Source organism: Hemicordylus capensis, chromosome 1 (assembly GCF_027244095.1).
Source record: "Hemicordylus capensis ecotype Gifberg chromosome 1, rHemCap1.1.pri, whole genome shotgun sequence".
NCBI classification, from domain to species: domain Eukaryota; kingdom Metazoa; phylum Chordata; class Lepidosauria; order Squamata; family Cordylidae; genus Hemicordylus; species Hemicordylus capensis.
The window spans coordinates 168,942,162-168,966,605 of NC_069657.1; the positions used below are offsets into that span (position 1 = coordinate 168,942,162).

The window sequence follows — 24,444 nt, forward strand, 5'->3', positions numbered from 1 at the left end:
TTAGCTCTCAAGTTCATCAAAAGCACTGCTGAAAGTCCTACTGTAACTGCAGACATGAAGTTTTGCTGCCAGTTCGCTTTTTCTGCTGCTCTGTACTTGTAAATACAAGCTCTGTGGACACAGTCCCAAATGACATCACAAGCAGCTGCTTATTGTTGAGTCTCTATTAACTGGCTGTCAAAAAAGAAAAGAGGAACTGCAAGGGGTGGGGGAGACACAACTGTCTACCCTGAAGCACAATCTGAGAGCTTAGTAGGAATTTCACTTATACATATGTAAATACTTGTGATTATCTAAACTATGCTTTCCTTGGGACCAATAAAAAGTTTCCATGAGAAACATATCCTTGCTAGTTGGAGGGAGGAGAGAAATAAAAAGGACACTAGATCTAGCAACAACAAAAGGAACAGTATTCAGAAGAATTCAAAATGCAGTATTTACCACTGCATGCTTCTAGTATGACTGTGTGTATATATAAATATTATATAGATGCTTCTAAGAACCTAGCACAGATGGCAGGGTTGGTTTCCAATCTAGTATCATCTGCTTAGTCCTACGGTAGGAAAAAAAAATCAGTGCTGTACATATAATATGTAAGATTCAAGGCAAACATATTTGTTATGTTTGCAAGGATTTTAACTGATGTATCAGACAATTTTTAAAGGACTTCTAAGATTATCTCACTCAGTTGTGCATGTAATGACTTTTGATAAAAACTAATGCCTCTTTTTAAGAAGGCAACTATATACAAAACAGAGTACTGTATATGGGAGACTGCAATTCTCAGCATACTTACATAAGTGTAAGTTGAATGGAAACTAGTGAGGCTTTCTTCTGAGTAAAAAGGGTGAGGATCAGGCTATAAATGACAAAGGGAGCCATTCAGCTTGCGGTAGCTAGTAAGACAAGAAAGTACTGACCTTTCGCTCTTGAGACTGTGACTTGAAACTTAGCTGGCTGGTTAAGTGTGAAACCAGTATAACTGCTTCAGGTCTTCAAGGAAACATCAGTGCTCATTTAAGTGAAAGCATTGCCCCCATATCTGTGTCTCACTTCCTTGTCTCCAGAAGTGTGTCTCCTCAAAAAGAGGTCTCGAGCGGATGTCAACTGACATCTGCACTCATTTTCCAAACCTTTGAAAGTGATGACCTAGATCTCTGCAAAGGCAACATGAAGAAACTGCTACTGTGTGTACTAATATCTATGATCTGTTGATGTCATAACATGGAAGGACTCCACCACGGAGAGATCCCAAACAGGTATTTTCAAGAACGGAAGAAAGACGCAGAATCTACCAGACAGAACAAAACAGAGCATTATCATTTCAGAATCACAAAGCTGGGTCTTGTAGGCTATCCAGTCCAGGCCACTGCTTGGTGCAGGAAATCCACCGCTTAGGCAGTCTCTGCTTGAAGATCTCTAGAGAGAAAGAGCCATCACCCCCACAAGGCAATGTTCAATAACAACCTATCCTTCTGTCACTGAATTCCAAGTCCTGCCTTCTGGGGCAGCGGAGAACAAGTTTTTGCCCTCTTCTATGCGGCAGCCCTTCATGTATTTGATAAGTGTTCTATGGTTGCAAGCTTCTCCTGTAATCAGAAGGGGTGTTGGACTCCCCCACTGGCAACCAGGCAAGTATATATTTACACTATAGTTCCCATTAAAAACTTGGCAAAGGATTGTCAGGTGTGTGCAGTGTGGAGGTTGTTTGGGCTAAGAATCTTTGCAATTGGCACCTTTTCTTTGGAGTTTTGTAACTGCAGCACTTAATCAGCCTTGCAAAGGGAGAAGAAGAGTGTCTTTCTCCAAGCTAACATGGCTGAGAATGTGCTTTCTACTTTCCAATTTTCCATTATCACACCTGCTCCCTGCTAATATCTGATTCATGAATAGCTGTCCACATTGGCAAAACAAAGGTTTACATAAAAAAATAATAGGTATTATTGTGCCATTGTCTCAAGGGGCTCACATTCTAAAAATACATATAGAGTAGACACCAGCAACAAGCACTGGAGGGCTACTGTGTGTGCTGGGGTTGGATAGGGTCTGTGGCTCTTCCCCCAGAGGCATTTCCCCCCCCAGACCTTGGGGCCCCAGTCTGTGGCCTCCAAGATCCGGGGGGGCTCCAAATGGCTGGGGGGCCCTCCTGCCACAACCCTGCACCTGCCACGCTGCACCTCAGATTCCCCCCCCCATAATTTCAGCTGCCACATGTGCGGCCGAGGGGTGGTGGCGGGGCGGGGGGGGCGGGTGAGCCAAGAAGGCCTCTCCCCCATGTCAGCCATTGTGGATGGAGTGACTGCTGGGCCTGTCCCGGGCTTGTGACAATCTATTTCAACTGTGCAGGTGCGCTGGAGCAACTCACAGTTCTCAAGAGCCGTTGGGCCAGACGGACAGGCCAAGAGGTTGCTCCGTCCGCTGCCGCTGCAGGGGAATAAGACTTCTCAGCTCACTCCCTCAGCTGCCATCCCTCAGCCATGCACATGGCGGCTGAAATTATGAAGAAAATTGGATATGCGCCATGGCAGGGCAACAGCGGAGTGGGCATAGGAGGGTGGCAGGAGGCCCCCACAAGCAGGTTTCAGGAGGGCTTTGCGGCAGGGAGCCTCATGGCAGGAGCAGTCTGGGCACCAAAATTACCTAGGTGTGCCACTGTCTTCCCCTGCTAAATATAACAGATCACTTTTAAAAGTGCTTCTTGCTTATTTCGCAGCAGAGGTGCATCTAGGTAATTTTGGGGCCTGGACCTAAAGTTGTTTGGAGCCCGTGCCACCCCCCCCCCCATTGCAAACAAGGCATCATCGCCCCTGCACGCGCACGCGCGCACACACACACACAGAATGACACACACAGTATTTTTAACACATGAGTTCTTGAGGGCACAAACAGCAACTGAACTCACAAGAATGTAAGAATATCAAACAGGTATAGTTATACAAATATGCATTAGCAGAAACATTTCAGCACACAATTTAACATATTACCATTCCACATATTTCTTTCCCCACTCTGTCTCTAAAGTACTGGTGCAAGTTACAATCACACTTGGCTGCCCTGCACAGCATGGGCCGGAGGCACAGCGACCACACCACCCAGGACAGACTAAAGAGATTTGGGGGGCCCCAAGGGGTGTTTACTGAAACTCATATTTTCAAAGGCAATTACTGACCTACAGGAAAGAAGAGGTAGGGAATACATGTAAACAAGTGTTGTGCTGTTTATTTCCAAGAACCATCACTGCATCCTCCCTGTTACCATGCTATTACTGCATATCTGCCCTTGTATAACGTAGGTAAGTTCACTCAGTGTGTGATTAAGAAGCCTAGTATTGGTTCATAAAAGCGTACATGGAACAGTTTCAAGATGAAATGTGCCATAAAGGAGATAAGTTATCTTACAGGTATAAATGGATTTCCAATTATACAACCACTTTAGTTCCCAATCCGGCCATCAGAGCTGTGAGCTTCACTGAACTGAAACATTATTGCTCTGCCTGGTCTTAGGTCCCTTTTCTTGAAAAGTAAGACTTTTGATTGTTCTAACAAGAACTCATCTATAACCAGAGTCAGTTGGCTTCAGATTTATGGATTTGATTACAGCTAGTTTGGAAGGAGTAACAAAACCATCCAAACCAAAATTTGTTGTGCTAATGCAGTTGCTCTAGGTCTGATGTAGCATAACTTAGCTTCTTCTCATATCTACTCACACTGCTTTTCATAGGCAGAATTCATAGGCACCAACTGTGACCTAGCCTATACATGCAACATAATAATTATTAATTATTATTATTGTTATTATTGTTATTATTACTTCAATTTCTATACCGCCCTTCCAAAAATGGCTCTGTGGAGATGAGATAGTAGAGCTATGATCTGAATAGCTGTACTGCTACTGACTGCAGGTCAGAAATCATCTTTTTTAATACTTCCCTTATGTAAGATAACTTCCTGAAAGTAGAAAACTAGCACCACAAGAAATGGACAAGGCTAACACCTGTCTCCCTGCTGTGCTCTTTTCTACTTCCATAATATTTTACTCAAAGGAACATTCAAAATGGCACCCCCAACCAGCAGTCTGTAGTACAATTCACTATACCAGGATTCTTCCACCTCATTTCACTACATGTGTAGGTGAAGCCTCTATCACCAAACTGAGATTGGGTGAGAATATGACCAGGAAGAGCTACAAGTGAATGGGGAGTTGCTCATTTGGAGTGTTATCTTCATCTTGCTGGAAGCAATAAGTACAATCTTATGCACATATCTGGCATTCACATCCTCCATTTGGGAGTTTCCTAAGAGATGATGCATATTGCAACCATTGTGTGATGCTGAATTGTAAAATTGCACATATTAGTTGCACTGCTTAGAACAATGCTACAAAACCTGCCTACATATATGGCAGGCAGCAGGCCACTTTTACAAGTGGCACAAATCTTAGGGACTATGTGTGTTACATGTTTCTCCATTTTAGGATGATGCTTGTGAATTAGGATTGACAACCGTCCCGCATTACATGGAACGTCCCTCATTTGAGGGATGAAATGTTGGTCCCTATAGGGACAGCATTTGTCCTGCATTTTGGTGGCGAGGCGAGCAGTGGCAGTGTAAAATACTTGCAGTGGGGGGCATTTTATTCCTTTTGCTATGTAAACTATTTTGAGTTTTTGGATGAAAAGTGGTATAACCTGAATATGTTCTAAATAATAACAATGCTGGCATTATTCAATAGCATATACATCATTGATACTCAGGCTCTTGATTACCACTGCATACACCCCCCAGCCCCGGGCTTTACTTTCTAGCTATCCAGAGAATATTTGAGAATCAAGGAAGTTGGGAAATGTGGGGATCAAGGAAATAGACATCCTGAGATCATTGGGTAGGCATTATATTAATACTACTACTTTAGTAGTAGTAGTATTTTGTAGCAGTAATCCAAATAAACAAATCATGTAAGGGAAATGCTTGCTGCTGCTACTTTTGTAGCAGCAGTAAGCATTCCCCTTACATGATTTGTTTATTTGGATTATGGAACAACGAGAATTGTTTTGAGACTCCAAATACATTGTTGTGGAACTGTCCCTAAAGCCTAATTTAAATTATATACTAACCTATCTATACTAATCTAGCTACTAGCCCAGACAGACACTAATTAGGTCATCTTTTTAAAAACATGGTTATCTAGGGTTCTGTAATGACTCTAACATTAAATTTCTATATGGGATCTCACAGATTTCCAAGATCTTATTGGTGTGTTTCCCCTCCCCTCAACTCAAAACCCAAATAAGCAGCTAGTCCATTATTCTGAGTGAGTTTTCACTATGAGGCCCCCCTACCTTGAATTTGTTGTGTTTCATTTTCCCCATTTACTTTACCGGAGTGTGATGGACTCAACAACCTTTTGGTAAGGTTCTAAATTAAAGTGACTGACAGCCTTGCCGAGGAAAAATATCGAAAGTGTGAATTCGCACAGGCTATAGAAAAACTCCATATTTTTGCACATATTTGGAATTGGCTTTTATCCCAAATACATGGTTTAAAATTTGACACTTGTGCAATGTGTATTTATGAGCAATATCCTATTAGTCAGCTTTGTGAGGTGTCATTGGTTAAAATACAAAGCACAGTAAACAGCTACTCATTCAGGAGCAAAATGAATAATAATATTGTGGACAGTTTTTAAATTAAAAAATCAGTTATCATGTTAAGAAGATTGCTCTCTTTGAAATGGTTATTATTTTAAAATAAATTACAGACACATATTTTCACTCAACGTTTGCAGCTCCATGAAATTATAACGAAAGCATTTCAAGCACACAACTGCATAGTTGTTCCCATATTTCTCAGGTTCAAGGCAAAGCTAATGGCATTCAAAGGTGTTCCAAGAACACATGCCCACCGGGGGGAGGTCGGCCCGCCAAAGGCCCCTCTCCTCTCTCCGTACCCTGCCTTGCCATCCTGGCTCCTGGAACCCCTCACCACAGCTCCTCTACATCCTTACTGCTGCCTGATGCCACCAATATCCACTGCTGAGAAGCAGGGAGGCCCCATTTGCTTCCTCTCTGGAGGAAGAAATGGAATAGGGCCTCCCAGCCTCAGTGGGGGGCTGTTGGTTGCAGCCTGCAGGAATGTAAGTGGTGGGGCAATGTCCCAGTTGCTCAGGCAGCACAGGGTATGGAGTTAGGTTCTTAGGAGTGCAGGTGGAAACTGAAGCAAGGTGATGGGAACAAGAGCCAGGTCAAAGGAGCTGTGGATAAGACAGTCCTTAAAGGCAACTGTATATTCAGGGGATCTCAGAACACAGTGAGAGTTCTTGGGGCCAGAGGCAACCGCTGTAGCAAGCTGTTGTTCCAGCAGAGTGTGAATGGCAGGCAGTGGCACACCTAAGTAATTTTGGCACCTGGACTGCACCTGCTGCAAGGCCCCTCTGCCGCTGTGAGGTTCCCCCCACTGCCGTGAGCCCCCCCCCCATGGCTGCAAACTTCTACCCACCACCGCAAGGCTGAACTGCCAATTTTTTTCAATAATTCTAGCCACTGGGGGTGGAGGGTGAGCTGAGCAGGTCTCAACACTCTATTTTAACTACGCAGAAATGCTCGAGCGCTTCACAGTTCTCAGGGGCCACTGGGATGGACAGTCAGGCCCAGAGGCCACTCCCACTCCACCCGCTACTGCCACCATGACGGGAGGAGGCTGGGGAGTCCTGTTCGGCTCACCTCTTACCCTGGCGGCTAAAATTATTGAAATATTCAGTGGTTCAGCCTCATGGCAGGTGCTGGATGACAGCAGGAGCCACCCCCCGCCTTTGGAGCCCCCGCCCAGACCTTAGAGGCCACGGGCTGGGGCCCCAAGGTCCAGGGGTAAGAGCACCTCTGATGGCAGGGGGAACCTTATATAGCCTGCTGCTATGGAGCTATGAGTACCTTCATTAGCCCAGACAGCTGTGCATGGCCCCTCTCTTGATTCTGAGTTGTTCCTTACTCACAAGTAGACCCTTTTTTGTGATAGCCCTGGCCTTGCTGCAAGGTGCACCTTTGTTGCAATTCTGCCCAGGCTTTTCAGCACTGGTAGCGCTGTGGGGAAATGACTTGACTAGCAAGCCAGAAGTTGCTGTTTTGAATCCCCGCTGGTATGTTTCCCAGACTATAGGAAACACCTATATCGGGCAGCAGCAATATAGGAAGATGCTGAAAGGCATCACCTCATACTGTGCGGGAGATGGCAATGGTAAACCCCTCCTGTATTCTACCAAAGACAACCACAGGGTTCTGAAGTCGCCAGGAGTTGACACTGACTCAGCGGCACACTTTGTGGCTGCTGGGCCCTTCTTCAGGATGCAAGTCTGGGGCCAGCCTCTCAGGGTCCCTTACATGTAATGGGTGGGCTTCAGAGTCCCTGCTTTCATCCTGGGGTTTTTCATAGTATGTTGGAAGTTTAGGATCCCGCCCCCACCCCAGTTCTGGTGGTACCAGCTCTGCCTCTGGCGGTACCAGATCTGCCTCTGGCAATGTACCTTCCTGTCCATCTAATAATGTGTCCCCTATCACTTTCTGGTCCACATGCCCCTGTTGTTCCCTAGCCACTACCAATTAACACCTCTTTGGCCCTACTTGTATTGCTTAGCATGGCTTAGCAATACTCTGAACCGGCCACACTGTATCCTGAACTATCAAAGTTGGTGTGGTGAATACATATACACTCCTGAAACAATATTATAAGGAAGGTGTTAAACCAAAATAATATCTGTCAACGTGCAGTTCCAGAACCCAGTAGATGGATTGGTGGTCTGAAGATGGAAGTTAGGGTGAAAGAGGAAATAACTGACAAGTTTCACAAAAGTTCTAGCCACCCAGCAATCCTGCTTCTCACAACCACACCAAAAAAATCCTTAATATTTACCTTAGTTTTTACAATTCTTCGTTTTAGTTTTTAAAAAACTTTTAAATTGAAATTTAAAAACCTGTAATTCTGATTGTGATTTTAGCTTGGAATTTTAATTTGTTTGTCTTAATTTGGTTAATTTTATTAGTCTGATTTTACATCGTAACTATTTTATAAATGTTTTGAGCCATCCCAAGCAGTAGGATACTGGAGGAGCGGGGTATAAATATTTTATTTATTATTATTTTTATTTATTTGATTTATATACCGCCCTTCCAAAATGGCTCAGGGCGGTTTACAATTAAAACAAACCACTATTTTAAATAAATAAATACCTTCAGACTGGTCAATTATTCTGGAAATGAAAATCTTGCTTGGGGAAAAAAAAAAGAGTATTAAAAAGAGGCTGCATTCCCTTGAATAAACACATTTAATTAAACTGAAGTACTTACAATAGCATCTCTTACTTTCTGTATTGTTCATGCACAGTTTATATAAACTGTATATATTTCCTTCAAAGGGGGATTAGGGACATTTATGAGATGGACAAATATCCAGCTTCCTATCAGGAAAAGAATCTTTCTACCTCTAGTGGACCAATGCTCTATGGGAAATCATCTCATAGTAGAGATCTGCCTATGGGCCAATGTGAATGTTTAAAAACACCATCTAATTATAGTTCATAATGAACTGAACAAATGCATTTTGACTCAGTATTGCTCCATGTCATTGGACTCATTTCCAAAATTACTCTCCATCCTTTTCTCACTGATTGCAAAAATTAATCACATGCTGAGAGAAACCATTCTGTGAATCCTCTCTTACACTTCTTGTGTGGCAAAATTTGGCCCAAATATCCAGAGCAGAAAATAGCAACTGCTTTCAGAAATCAAATAATGTCATCAGAGTTCAGATCTGTAAAGTGTCACGTCTAACCTGTTTCTGTGTTTCACCAAGGTGTTGGTGACTTTCAGTAATTCTCTTCCAATATATCTGGAACTTCTGCATGTTTAAAATAGTCATTAAAATAATTTTTAAAAAGTGTAGAGTGTCCTGAAAGTATTTCCAATATCCATGAGCCAAATAAAATGTTACTTAATCTCCCAAAAATGTAACATTTCTTTCTCCCGCTGTGAGGCTTTTAACAATTTTTTTGCAGATAAAATCTCTCATATTTGAGCCGACTTGGACTCCACAGTTATGGTGGGTCAATTGTAGAGGTGTCCAGTAACTCCTCTTGCTCAGTTCGAATGGATCAATTTCGATTTGTGACACCTGAGGATGTGGACAAGCTCCTTGGAAGTGTTCGGCCTACCACGTCCTTTGGACCCATGCCAAACATGGCTTATAACATCTAGCAGGGAGGCTGTTAGAGATGGCCTAGTCATCATTAATGCCTCGCTGAAGGAGGGCAGGATGCCTTCAAGTTTAAAGGAAGCAATTGTGAGACCTTTGTTTAAGAAGCCTGCCCTAGAGCCCTCAGTGATGGATAATTATAGGCCAGTCCCCAGTGTTCGCTCTAATTTTTTTCATCTATGTGCGGAATGAGTTTTGTTCTGGGCGGGAGTATCAAGGCAGTTTGTGCATACATGCATTGAGAACAGGGCCTTCCTGATTCAGCCTGAGCGGGATCTAAAATTAACTTAGCAGACATAAAAAAAACTTGTGAGCACAGGCATGTGCACATGCCTTAGAGGGAACACTGTCTCTAACCTCCTTTGGGTCGGCAAGGTAATTGAGAGGGTGGTGGCTGTTCAACTCCAGGCAGTCTTGGAAGATACTGATTATCTAGATCTATTTTAAACTGGCTTCAGAGCAGGCTATAGGATGGAGACAGCCATGGTTGGCCTAATGGATGAACTCTACCAGGGAATGGACAGAGGGCACATGATTCTCTTGGTTCTTTTGGATCTTTCTGTGGCTTTCGATACTATCAGCCATGATATCCTTCTGGATCATCTGGGGGATTTGGGAATAGGTGGCACTGCTTTGCAATGGTTCTGTTTCTATCTCTCCAGTAGATTCCAGATGGTGCCGCTCAGAGATTGTTGTTTTCTGAAATGAGAGCTATTTTATAGTGTCCCTCAGGGCTCCATACTATCTCTGATGCTTTTCAACATCCACATGATACTCTGGGTGAGATCTCAGTAGAATTGGAGCTGGGTGTTATCAATATTCTGATGACACCAAAATCTATTTCTCCATGACATCATCATCAGGAAATGGCATAACCCAACTAAATACCTTCCTACAGGCAATAATGGACTGGATGAGGGATAATAAATTGAAGCTGAATCCAAGCAAGATGGAGGTGCTCATGGTAAGGGGTCATACTTTGAGCGACATGATAGATCTTTGTGTTCTGGGGTTGCACTCCCCCTGAAGGAACAGGTGCACAGCTTGGAGTGCTTCTGGATCCAGGCCTCATTCTGGTTTCTCAGATTGAGGATATGGCCAGGAGCACTTTCTGTCAACTTCGGTTGATATGATAGCTGCATCCGTTCCTTAAATATAGCGATCTCAGAACTGTGGTACACTCTCTGGTGGTTCAGAAGCTTTAGTTGCTCCAAATGCAGCAGCTAGATTGGTCTCCGGGGTTTCTTGGAGAGACCATATTCCTGTTTTACAGCAATTGTTTGGGCTACCAATAGGTTTCCAGGCAAATAAAAAGTGCTGGTGATTACCTTTAAAGCCCTAAATGGCTTGGGACCGGGTTACATAGGAGAGTGCTTTCTTCTTCTACATGCTCCGCACCACACACTGAGATCATCAAGAGAGGTCTGTTTCCATATGCTGCCGGCTCATCTGGCAGTGACTCAAGGGCAGGCCTTCTCCGTGGTTGCTCCTGGGCTATGGAATGCACTCCCTGTAGACATTCATGGTTTACATCTTTGCCAGCCTTCAAAAGAGCCCTTAAGACACATTTTTTCAGCCAGGCTTTTAGTAATCTCTGATTGTTTTAAATTTTTTAACTGTGTTTAATAGTTTGTTTTATCTTGTTTTTCTTGTGTTTTGGTTTTTGAACTACCTAGAGCCTTTGGAGTCAGGTGTTATATTAGTAAATAAATAAATAATAATAAGAAAAATCAGCAACAAACAGCAAGTGCCGCCTTTGTAAAGAAGCAGATGAAACCGTAGACAACCTAATGAGCTGTTGTAAAAAGATCGCACAGACTGACTACAAACAAAGGCATGACAAGGTAGCAGGGATGATACACTGGAACATCTGCAAAAAAATACAAGCTACCTGTAGCCAAAAATTGGTGGGACCATAAAATTGAAAAAGTTGTAGAAAACGAAGATGCAAAAATATTATGGGACTTCCGACAACAAACAGACAAACATCTGCCACACAATACACCAGATAGAACTGTAGTTGAGAAGAAAGAAAAACAAGTTAAAATAATTGACATAGCAATACCAGGGGATAGCAGAATAGAAGAAAAAGAAATAGAAAAAATAACCAAATACCAAGATCTACAAATTGAAATTGAAAGGCTGTGGCAGAAAAAGACCAAAATAATCCCAGTGGTAACTGGCACCCTAGGTGCAATTCCAAAACAACTTGAAGAGCACCTCAACACCATAGGGGCCACAGAAATCACCATCAGCCAGTTAGAAAAAGCAACTTTAATCGGAACAGCCTATATTCTGCGGCAATATCTGTAACAAAAGCAACAACACTGTAACAAAAGCAACAACACTGATAAATTCAGCGATCCCAGGTCCTTGGGAAGGACTCGATGTCTGGATAAAACAAACCAGTCAATAACACCTGTCTGACTGTGATGATGATGATGATGATGATAATAATAATAATGTCAATCTCACAGAAATCGACAGAAGATTCAAGTTTTATTTGATCTAGTTAGTCCCTAACACCATCACAATTATTTATTTGATTTCTATACCACCATTTGACAAAAATGTGGGATTCACTGCTTTTCAACTGTACTGCTTTTCAACTGTAAAATTAATTTTTGCTTCATAATGCTTTTCTTGCTTCATAGTGCATAATTTTTGCTTCATCATGGAGAATTCATACTACACTGCTTTTCACATGTAATATTATTTTTTGCAGTCACTGAATGATCAAGATGCATGTGAACTAGTTTTCACAAAGTTTCAGTATGCAGTGTAGCCTTTGGACAATATTATTTTTAAAACTGAGAATTGTAGGAGTGCATTGGGATTCTACCAGGATTCCACTGTTGTGTCCATGGAGAAAATAAATCTACACTTAAAAAATTCTTTCTAACCCAAATAAGCCACCACAATAATTAAAGTCCATGGGTGACCTTGTAATACTGCACGTGCACAAAAACATTGTGTTAGCTACTTGCACTAAGTCTGCAGCTTGCATTCCATACTCATGTTCTGCTAGCACAAATGTTTGCATTTGCACAACAAGGTGCACCACTTGTGGCACGCCTCATATTTTTTGCAAGGATAATCTGCATAATACCACATTTCCAAAAAATCCCCATGAATTAGCAGAGCTGAGCGATCTTCCTGAACTAGCACAACTTTTGTTCATTGACCAAGGTAAAAAGGTAAAGTGTGCCGTCGAGTCGATGTCGACTCCTGGTGACCACAGAGCCCTGTGGTTTTTCTTTTGTAGAATACAATTACCACTGCCATCTCCCACACAGTATGAAATGATGCCTTTCAGCATCTTCCTATATCGCTGCTGGCCGATATAGGTGTTCCCCATAGTCTGGGATACATACCAGCAGGGATTCAAACCAGCAACCTCTGGCTTACTATTCAACCAAACACAGCATTAATCAGGATGTTGACCAGTAATTCCACAATTTTTAGCAGTATGCTACAAATAAAGCTTGGTAAACAGTGAATTCAGGAAGTTCCATGGAGGCCTTGATTAAACAAAGTAAGTGACTGAGCTTATGCAACATAATAGATCCACATGGTTCCTGTGCAAGGAAGAGTTCATTCTCAGGACAGCCCTTTCTCTGGATTGTCTCTTGTGAGCCTCTCCTTCCCTACCCCAAGCAGCAGCAGCCTGCTGTTTCATGGAACAGAACTTTATGGTATTTTAGTCCTGATTAAGTAAGGCATTGATGCAGAAAAGGGAGCTAATGGAAAACTCTAGAATCATATTAATACTACCTAAAGGAAGACAATTATATATCAAAACGATTCCTCTTGTTTTAAAAGTTGACGAACTGAAGCTTACAAGAAAAAGCCTAGGGACGTTAAAAGCCTATGAAGGTATGGCTAGATATTACCACCATATATCATACCAATCTAAAATCCCATGAACATAGCTGCTTCTTGCCACACAGCCGCTTAAACTGGAAGGAATCTGATTCCTTTAGTGCCCATTTTCTCTCTCACTGCAATAGTACACGAGTGACAGCCCAATTGAATACTGGTATATTATTGCCAAGTGCCTCTGGAATCTAATTGGTCAAGGGCTATCCCATTGCAATCCAAGTGCTCTCTTGAATATACCTTCTGTACACTAGGTCCATATGATGACAAACATTTTTGAGAGTTGTTCCACATTTAAATATACATAGAGACAAGAGAGTGGTCAGAGAGCACATAACACAATTCTATGGCTGAAGTTACACTGCTGTGCTGAAGTTCTGGCAAGACTACCTGAGAGCCACAAGAGCTGCTTTGAGCTCTTTGAATAAAAAGCAGGTACAGAAAAATTAAAGGTACAGCTGTAAAACAAAGTGAGGTAAATTTTCATGGCTCCTAAAAATGCTACAAAATGTTCCCTAATTGGATAGGTATTTAGAGATTGAGGTTAAGCAGATACGCTGGATTTAGGGGAACAACCATTTATATAAAACCAGCATTTTTCTTTTTCTATTTCACCAAATTATGCAATGTTCAAGTAATTGGCTGGGATTCAAGGAGGCATGCACATGGGGATGGGAGTGTCAGAGATTTCTGAATCTCTTCACAGAGCTCTAGAAAGTTTTAACCCTCTGGAGCAGCTTTTCAGGACCATGAGGGACACAATGGGACGGGGTCCGGAAAAAACCCAGTGCACATGTGGAAGATCATACATAGCCCGATGAATCTGAGACACCATTTCGCAACATTGTTCGAATCCAGCCAAGACACTGGCTGACATCCAGACTAAAGTTGCACAAACGCAAGAAGGTTGTGTATAGGGATGTGCATGAACCAAGGTTGGTGCACAGGTTTGGCACTGCTCTGTGTGTGTGTATGTGTGTGTGTGTGTGTATAGAAGTGAGCAGGATCGTTAAAAAAAGAGAGCAGGTAAGGCCCTGCTGTCCACCACCCCATGCGGCTTCCTGCAGCAGCAGCACTCCTCCCAAGAACCCACATGTGGCGCCAGCATGCACAAGTCATCCATGCATGTGCAGATGCCATGTGTGTGCTGGCATGCATGGGTGCTTGGGAGGTGCACCACCACAGCAGAAAACTGCATGGGGCAGCAGAGAGCAGGTAAGGACTTGCCCTCCTCCTTTTTAAAAATCCTGCTTGCTGCTTCACATTCACACACCCCGGCGCTGCTGAACTGGTGTATGAACCTCAGTTGGTGCACATCCCTAGTTACGAAGCTTTGCAGATTCTCAGAGTTACATAGTCTCTTGCAAACTCTTGCAAAGTGCACTGTTGCAAGCACTGCACTTGTGCAGCAAGGGTAGTGGAACAGGGGCTGACATCCAGACTAATGTTGAACTACTGCAATAAGAGAAGTCAGGCACACATAAGAAGGTGCAAAGTTATAGTGCTCTTTTATTTGCACGTACTAGCGGTAGATCTTCTCCAGGACATAAACAACCTGTTGTGCAATGTGTTATTCAACTAGGCATCACCTTCTACTAGATAAGGACTAGTCAGGAATAGCCACTCCTTTCTCAGGATAATTCCCTTGCACTATGCAACAGCAAGCATTAGTCTGGAATGCAAGCTCCCAACTTAGTGGAACTAGCAAGTGCAACTTCCTTGAACTCGTGCAACATGTTTGCACAATCATAGCATTAGTCTGGATGTTGTGCGTTAGACATGGATTCCCATGTGAGGATTTAGCAGCTGTTTCACAATGCGGCTTCAATACTGATTTAATTTACTAAGTAATTTATTTTATCCTTTATCCAAGCATAACAGGGCAGTGTACAAAATAGAAACATTAAACTAAAAATGCAATCAGTAATCAAAATAGCAGTAAATCAAGCAAAATAGTAGCAATGCCCAGTCCAGGATGCCGTTTCCCACAGTGGCCCACCAGATGCCTTCTATGCAAGTGGGATTAGAAACATACTGCCTCTGAACCTGGAGGCAGCATACAGTTATCAAATCTAGTCGCCACTGATAGATGAATCCTCCATCCTTTTCTCTACAGAACATGGAGGATAGATGTATCCTTCATCCTTTGCTCTACATCTCTAGCTTACAGAAAATGAGGAATTTATTTTATTCTGACAGCTTTATGTTTTGGTACCGTTCTGCAGATATACAACAGATGAGATGATATGCAGCGAGCTGGGAGCTATCTGACAGTGTGTATCAGAGGCATAATTTCACAGCAACTTAAAAAATAATAATACGGAAAGAGGAGAAATTTTCTCATATTTTGCCTGGATTTGACCAAATGAAACTCTTTCAAGAAAAAAAAAATGCTCATGAAGTGATATAATCTTACTTCTACAATCAGTTTTGAATTTCTGCTCCCTTCTCTGCTCTTTTCCTCCTGGAAGAAGGGAAATTTCTCTCGTCTGCATCACATTTCCTATCCCTCTAACATGCAAAACAAACATATTTCCTCTCAGCATTCTTTATGAAGAAGAATGGTCCCCATTTCACTCTGGGTAAATTAGATCAGGACTGTGAAACATGTGGCTCAGAGGTTTTATCAGCGGCCTTATCAAACCGATGTGGCCTGTTGCAGCACCCATATCACATTTCACACAAATTGAACCATTTCAGGGCTACAAAGACAAAGCCTTTAGCAAGGCTGTGAAATTATGGGATATAACCTATGGGTTGGGAATTTGACATTCCTTATTTAGGGGACACTGGTGGCCACTAAAGCTCATGAGGAGACCGTTGCAACCACATGAGGAGCTAGTCAGCAGTGTTGTCTAACCATGTGGTTTGGCAGCCTTTATCAATCTCACATTTATGATAGGTTGCAGACTTAAGGCAGTATTTGCCTCTGAATGAGCTGCCAAACCTCCACATGGATGCAGTCACCATGTACTGAGTTTATAAGCAGCCACTATGGCCCAAGTTTATCTACTGGCTTCCCTAGTTGTGTTGCTGGAATTTTAGGATCTATCGGTTATTCTTCCAGTTTGTGGTCTGATTGCTTAGCTTAAAAAAAGAAGAAGTCCAACCCTTCACCATACACTTGGTAGTCAGAGCTGTAGTCACTATAGTTTGAGTTCTAAGATATGTCTGAATCAGGAAAGACAGGTTTAATTCATAATTTATTGCTATTTGCTCTAGAAAAGGGCTTTGACATTTTCTTGGTCATACAAAAAAGTACACCAGAGACCATTGGTAATTCATGGACTATGGTTTAAGAATCAGAACTCTACATGATCTAACTCTAGAACTCTTATCAAACAGAAAAAACATATCTGGGTCTATGTTAAATAGATATGAGTACTGTAATTTAGGTAAAGATAGGACAGAATAAGAGACAACATATTCCATTATATTTTTTTTCAAAAGCACAATATAGCTTTCCTATCTGCACATGGGTGCTGACAAGAAGAGGAAGATATATTTTTGTTCTTTTGTGCAGATTGTTTTCTCAGCAACAGACCTTGAACATTTTCCCCTGAACTTTAGGAAGCAGACATTCTTTGTGGTCTGATATGAATAAAATGCATAGCATAGAGTACAAGTTATCTATTAAATACCTTTGCAACTTTTCTTGAAAATTTGAGCCCGGAGGTACAGTTTCATACCATGTGATGGTATGTCTTCAGTGAGATTAGAAGCATCAAAAGAAAGCTCCAGTTCAAAACAAGCAACACAGTCTTTGTTATATTAGTCACAATAAATTTTCTAATTGGCAGCCCTCTAACCCAGATGTTCAAGGTGTTCTTTCTCCCCTACAGGTGAAGTGAGCTTAGAAGTCAAAGGGGGAAATTGCCATCAAGTTTACAGTACATAACACATAGATTGCAAGAAAATAAAGATTAACAGGGTACCTTTTAAGATATCAGCTGGGGAGACAATATTTCAGTTGGGGTCTATGTATAAGATCTATATATTTAATTCTCCTGGGTGAGCCTTGGAATGGTGCCCAGCTGATTGGCTGAGCGGCGGAGGCACTTGATTGGCTGAGGCGCACCCAGGAGAATTGGTCACCAGCTGGAGACTGGGGCAGAAGGTGGGGGAGAAGAGGTAGCCGGCCCCAAAGAGCGCACAGATGGTCTGAGCGGGGTTGGCTAGTTTTCAGTATTGTTTAAAAGGTTCACTCCCAAATCTATTAAAGTTTAACTTGTACAAAACAGTGTATTCTGCGAACACTGGTCTCCATTCCTTTTCTACTCACAATTAGCAAGCAACGTTACTCACATACAATAAACAATCATTCTTCTTTTAAAAAAGTGAATAGATGCACTTTGTTGAAAAGTGGTATATAAATATTTGTAATCGTATTAGTAATACTAGATACTCCAGCAGGTCTAAAACAATGGAGGGAGGGGTAGAAAGGAGAAGATGGTGGGGAGGCCTACTGTGGCCTCCCTAAATAGCCTACCATGGTGTAAATCATCTGCTGCAAGAATGCTATTCTTCTATCAAATCCATTCATATATTCAAAAGGCATATTTAAATTTTTCAGAAAACACTGATTTTTTTAAAAAAACTATTAGCACTAATGGCTAAATTGAGCTTCCAGTGTTCAGAGGCAGTATTACTATGCATATATTAGAGGCACAGGAGAAAGAAAAAACAGAGGAGCCTTCATAATGTAGTCTTTATGCTTGCTTTGGGGGGCCCCAAGCATCTGGCTGGCTACTCTTTGAAACAAAATGCTGCACTAGATGAACCCTTCTTATATTGTTATGATTGCTCCAATATTGAACATTTGATAAAAATGACAGTACTTGCCCATATCTGCTTTCTTTTATATGCTCCTGATGCATGTTTTCAGCTTGTAGTCTCCAATGAAAGCAATCTGGAAGAGTTAGGGAGGAAGCATGCATTGCCTTCAATCCACTGTACAATCCCATTATCTAAGTTCTATTCAGTAATGCTATATTCACTTAAGTCAATTTTAATAAACTGACATCAGACTCTCAGAGGTCCTAATTTGCTCATCTTGTTTTTCATCTTCTGTGCTGACAGACACATTATATCTAGAGATCATGTAGTCATCTCATGTAGAAGATCATACAGTGTATCAGTCTAACCACAACACAGAGTGATTTATAAACTTATGAAGTCCAGGCCTCATCCTAAAGCTGGGTCTTAACTCTGGTTCCTATATATTAGTCTCAGTGATGCACAAGGAAAAATGAACACATTACCTCCAACTAAACAAGAATGGACAAGTTTCCTTGTACTAAAATTTCTTTGATGAAATAAATCGGTTAATTAAACAATCCAGATGTCTCTTTCGCAAGTTGTCAAAGTCAAGCACTATAGAGGGAGGCAAATATATATCAACAGAAAAACAAAATCTGAGTCACCAGCCATTCTCACCTGGGGAAAATACCTTACCAATACTAAACACAACAATCATGCCATGAGCATTAGGCAAAACCAATCCATCAAACCCTTCTAAATGACAAGTATACCTGACCTTCTCTTCACATTCTCTAACACAAGGCAATGCCATCCAACATCCCAATTATTGTTGTCCCAGTGGGTACAACCGATACTTTGCATCCTTCCTCCTGAATATATCCATGGAAATCCCAAAATACGTGGGCAACAAACCAAAGGGCTTCCTTAGAAATTACCAAGGTCTTACATATTCCCTGCAGACCTTTCTGACTTCTTTTTCTCTGAAAAGTTGACCTCACCATAATACCACAAATAAACTGGTTTTGAAATTCCCCTAAATGTTGAAGAATTGACACAGGAATCATTAGAGACATCATGATGATGATGATGATGACGATCACACAGACTGATTATAAGGAAAGATGTAACAAAGTTGCTGCAATGATCCACTGGAACTTTTGCAAGAATTACAAATTGCCAGCAAGCAAGAATTGGTGGAATCATTCGATTGAGAAGGTCACAGAAAATGAAGAGGCAAAAATCCTTTGGGATTTTTGAATAAAAACTGATAGGCATTTAGCATACAATACGCCTGATCTGACAGTTATTGAGAAGAATCGGGTTCTGATAATTGATATTGCAATCCCAGGGGATAAACGAATTGATGAAAAACAGTGGGAGAAAATAACTAAATACAAGGATCTCCAGATTGAATTTGAGCAGCTTTGGAAAAAGAAAACAATAGTGGTGCCAATAGCTGTTGGTGCCCTTGGTGCAGTACCAAAAAACATTGAACACCATCTCAACACCTTGGGCATCAATAGAATTACAACATATCAACTACAGAAGGCCACACTGCTCGGGACAGCATGAATACCACAACACTATATTTAATTTTTATTTAGTTATCCTAGATCCTTGGAAAGGGCCCGATAATTAAAGTACCAAATCCAGTCAATAACATCTGCTAGACTGTGTGTAAATATAACAACCAGCACCACCCTAGATATGCAGAGTTTGCTGCAAAATTTTTTTTCATACAATCATCTTGCTTCTTAATATGCTAAAGGCATAAGAAGTTATGGTTTTTTAAGCAATATTCTTGCTGTATAAAAACAAGGAAAATTCTTTCCCAGAATATCTTAGGTACAGAGTAGGGATGTGCACAAAACCGGTTTTTGCTGGCTTGGCTGGAATCCAGACTGGGTTGGATTCAAGCCGACCCAGCCAGGCTTAGTTTTGTGCCCAGTCAAGCTGGACCCATTTCGAGTTTGAACTGAGCCACTTGGACCAGCTCAGAGCTCTACTGGTAAAGGAGTAGGGGGGATTCCCTAAGGGTAAAACGGGCAGGTGGGGAGTAAGTAACTACTTATGATTGCTGCCAGTGGCAGCGTCAGTAGCTGCAGGGAGAGTGGTGGTGGGGCCCCCACCCCCTCTGGCCTCTCCCAGAATAGGCCAGGATGACAGCCTGGTTTGTGTCTTCTTCGGCCCAGGTTCAGGCCTCTAAGAACATGTGTGGGCCATTTTAGTTACCTCAGTGCATGTGCAGAGGCCATTTGTGTGACCACGTGATAATGTCTGTACTGGGGAAATATAACCTTTAACACACTACTGTGATGATGATGTATGGTCCTATTGGGCCAGTTCAGATGATACATGGTCCAACCTTCTCACGCTGCACAATAAGAATGCATTGTCACGCAAATGGCCTCTGCACATGCACAGAGGTTACTAAAATGCCCCCCACATATGTGCAGAGGCCCAAACTGGGCCACTGCTAGCCCAGCCTACTATACGTAAGGCTAGCAGGGGTGGGAGGAGCCCCTATCGCCCCTCACCACTGCCGGCAGCGCTCATATGTATGTATTTATTCCGCTCTGACCTGCTCTACCCTTAATGAAACCCTCCTGCCTCCCCTTTACTAGTAAGGTGGGGGAACAGCTATTCCAAGGTCCTGAGGAGTGTGGAGGGGGCACCAATGGAGGCAGCTCAGGTTACTAGTAAAGGGGAAACCTCACCAAATTCCCCTTTACCAGTAGAGCTCTGAGCCATCTCAGTTCGAACTTGGACTGGCCAAGACTGGTCCAGTCCAACTCCTAACCTGTCAAGCCAAGCCAGTTTGACGTCAAGCCCAGCTCCAACACCCCTAGTACAGAGTGGTATGGTCTATGGCTTAATTCTTTCTTTCTTTCTTTCTTTCTTTCTTTCTTTCTTTCTTTCTTTCTTTCTTTCTTGTAACACATTTGTATACCACTCAAAACACAAGTCTCTGGGTGGTTTACAACAAAACAATTAAAACAACAGATAAAAAAATTAAAATATTACAGCAATTAAAAATTAGAATGTTAAAACAATTAAAAATACAATTAAAACAATATCTAATTAAAAGCCAGGGTGAACAAATGCATCTTGACTGCATTTTTAAAAGTTGTAAGAGATGGGGAGGCTCTTATTTCAGCAGGAAGTGTGTTCCAAAGCCTCGGGGCAGCAACGGAGAAGGCTCATCCCTGAGTAGCCACCAGACAAGTCAATGGCAACTGCAGACGAACCTCTCCATATGATCTCCATGGGTGGTGTGGTTATTATTATTATTATTTCGATTTCTATACTGCCCTTCCAAAAATAGCTCAGGGCAGTTTACACAGAGAAATAATAAATAAATAAGATGGCTCCCTGTCCCCAAAGGGCTCACATTCTAAAACGAAACATAAGATAGACACCAGCAACAGTCACTGGAAGTACTGTGCTGGGGGTGGATAGGGCCAGTTGCTTTCCCCCTGCTAAATAAAGAGAATCACCACGGTAAAAGGTGCCTCTTTGCCCAGTTAGCAGGGGTAGCAAAGAAGCATAGCATAGAATATATTCTCTTAAATACCCAGGGCCCAAGCTGTTTAGGGCTTTATAGGTTATAACCAAAATCTTGTATTTTGCCTGGAAACTTATCAACAACCAGTGTAGATCTTTTAAGACAGGAGTGATATAGTCTCTCAAGATGACCCAGAGACCAACCTGGCTGCCACATTCTGTACCAACTGCATTTTCTGGATTACACACAAAGGCAGCCCCACACAGAGCGCATTGCAGTATTCAAGTCTGAAGGTGATCAGCAGATGTTCTGAGGTCATTTATCTCAAGAAATGGACGCAGCTGGTGTATCAGCCGAAGCTGATAAAAGGCACCTCTGGCCACTGCCTCAACTTGGGACACCAGGTAGAGGTTTGTGTCCAGAAGCACCCCCAGACTGCATACCTGTTCCTTCCAGTGGAAGTATGACCCCATCTAAAACTGGCAGATCAAAATCATCTCCAAGTACTGACACCACACAATAAGTATCTTCTCCATCTTATGTGGATTCAGCCTCAGCTTGTTATCTCTCTTCCAGCCCATCACTACCTCCAGGCAGGCATTTAGGGAGGTTATGCCTTCTCCTGATGAGGTTGAAATGGAGAAAAAGATTTGGGTGTCATCAGCATACTGATAATAACTGGCACCAAATCTCCTGATGATCTCTCCCAGTGGTTTCATGTAGATGTTAAACAACATTGGAGACAATATGGAGCCCTGAGGGACACCATACCGAAGTTCACTTTTTTAAGAACAACAGTCCCCGAGAGACAACATCTGGAATCTGCCCAAGAAGTAAGAGTGGAACCATTGCAAAGCAGTGCCTCCCAACCCCAACCCCCTTAAGACCTTAAGACCCAACCCCCTTAAGACCTGGAAACAGTGGGAAGTTTCCACAGCCTCTTCTAAATTAGAAGACCCAATGCATTGTGTAAACTATCATTAGAGCCAATTCTTATATCTCCATTCATAAGCATCTCTAATGCTACAGAGGAATACCAAACAGACTGGTGGTGAGGGAGAAGAGCCATTAATACCAGGAAGAAGAAGGTGAAATGGAGAGTATATTAGCAGCTATTATTAATCTGAGTCCTTGCTAAAAAAATTGATATCTATGATGCCTCTAACTATTATGTAGGCTTTTCATTATCTCTTGGACCATGATACATGCAGCAATAATGGCATGGTTAGCCAGAAAGGGGAATATGTTTTTCAGTGAATATATTTCAAATTACTTCCTATATGAATTATTTATTTCCAGTAGATTTTGGTACTGCTATAGGTGAATTAAATGCCTCTAGGCATAAGAGACCCAAGGTTTTTGTTTCTGTATACCCTGGGGAGGTTGCAGCTCATGAATCCAGCCCCCACCCGCCCAATATATGGTTTTAAACAAATAGCATATACAAGCCAATACTATCATGTCCATTATGCAATCTGAGGATACATCCATCCATAAATACTTTTTATCTTCTTTAAAAAAGATAAAAACAGACTATCTGCCACTCAAAGGATTTCAAAATAACAGGACCGCAGCCAGAAAATGTGTTGGTAATTAGTTCATTTAATGACCTAATCTGAATATAACTGTCTTTTAAAAATATAACACCAGCTAAGCAAAAGATAGAGCATGTGAGTCACTCATGTATTAAGTAGGTGTCTCTATTTTGGGTAGCGTAACTTTAAAAAAATACACCATTAGCATAATCTTGATTTGCCCTCTGGGTTAATAACACCAAGATGGCTATGCATTCTCAGAGTGGCGTAACATTTCCTGCAGTAAAACTTCTCAGTTTTAAAGGCTCCATGTTATTTTTTAAAACAATTTAAAAAAAACACACAAATGTATATTCAATCCATTTCAAACATCCTGTTTTGGGGACTGTCTCCAATTAACCATATCATTCTTGTCTGGCCACTCAGAATAAGCCCCAGGATGGCAAACACCGCCCCCCCCCCCCACACACAGAGTACCATCCTGTCTTATGAACTGCAGTTGAAATCCAGATCAATGCTGCATCAATGAAAACATGTTGGACTGGTGCAAGAAAGTTATGCTGGCTAGTTTTGTCAAGTTGGGAGCTTGTGTTGCACACTAGTGGTGCACTGGTGAAACAGGGTGCATTTGTGTAAATTGTGGTGCACCTCCTGCTGTGAAACATCTTCCTCAGGCCATATATGTTGCAAGGAATGATGCAAAGGTAGCCATTTCCTTGTTGCACAAGTGCAACACTTGTGCAAATGGATGAAGAGCACAAGAGATTGTGCAACTTTGAGCATCTGCTTGGCTGTACAACCTTCTTGTGTGAATCTTTGTTCTTTGTATTAGTGCAGCGTTAGCCTGGAGGTCAGGCAATACCATACGTGTGTTGTTCATCAAATATTTTAAAACCAATTTGCATCTACCAGATATCATTTGAAATCCAGTAGTGGGTAGACAATATTTACCTGTGTTTAACTAAAGCCTGATCATGAACTTTACCACTGGCTGATCAGCTCTCATGTCTCAGAAGAGCCAGTCTTCCTTGGCACTCAGCTCACTATCCCAATGCTTTCCATGCTTTTTTAATGAGGAACTGAGCCAATGGCAGCCAAAAGGGGCCATGACGCCTTTGTCATGCAAACAGCCTTGGTGACATCACAGAAGATTAGCCAATGGCATTGAGAAGGACAGGGAAGGCCAAAGGACAAAAGCTAGGGTGGAAACTACCTGTATGAAGATAAGGAGAAGATTTTACAGAAGAATAAAGATGTAGTGTTTCATATTGGCAGGCTCTTAGTCTAGTAGGATGCCCCCCAAAACTGCCAAGAAATATGTGCCCCGACTATCTGTACATCTTGCTCAGTTAATGTAAATAAATGAACTGTGGACTTCTGAGCAGGACCATTGATGACAACAGTCCCCATACCTTCCTGGAGTATTGTTGTTGTTTCTTCTTCATAGAACCTACCAGATTAGCTAGAGCATTGCCTCTGTTTTAATAGGAGGGAGTTTTTATAGTTTGTTATCACTAAGGTGTTG

At 42.0% G+C, this 24,444-nt stretch overlaps 1 protein-coding gene across 9 annotated transcripts in view; it reads right to left on the reverse strand.

Annotated features, from left to right (window-relative positions):
* The window catches only part of NCKAP5 (NCK associated protein 5), a 930,794-nt gene that overhangs the window by 860,849 nt on the left and 45,501 nt on the right, over positions 1-24,444 (reverse strand). The gene's annotated exons all lie outside the window — the stretch shown is intronic.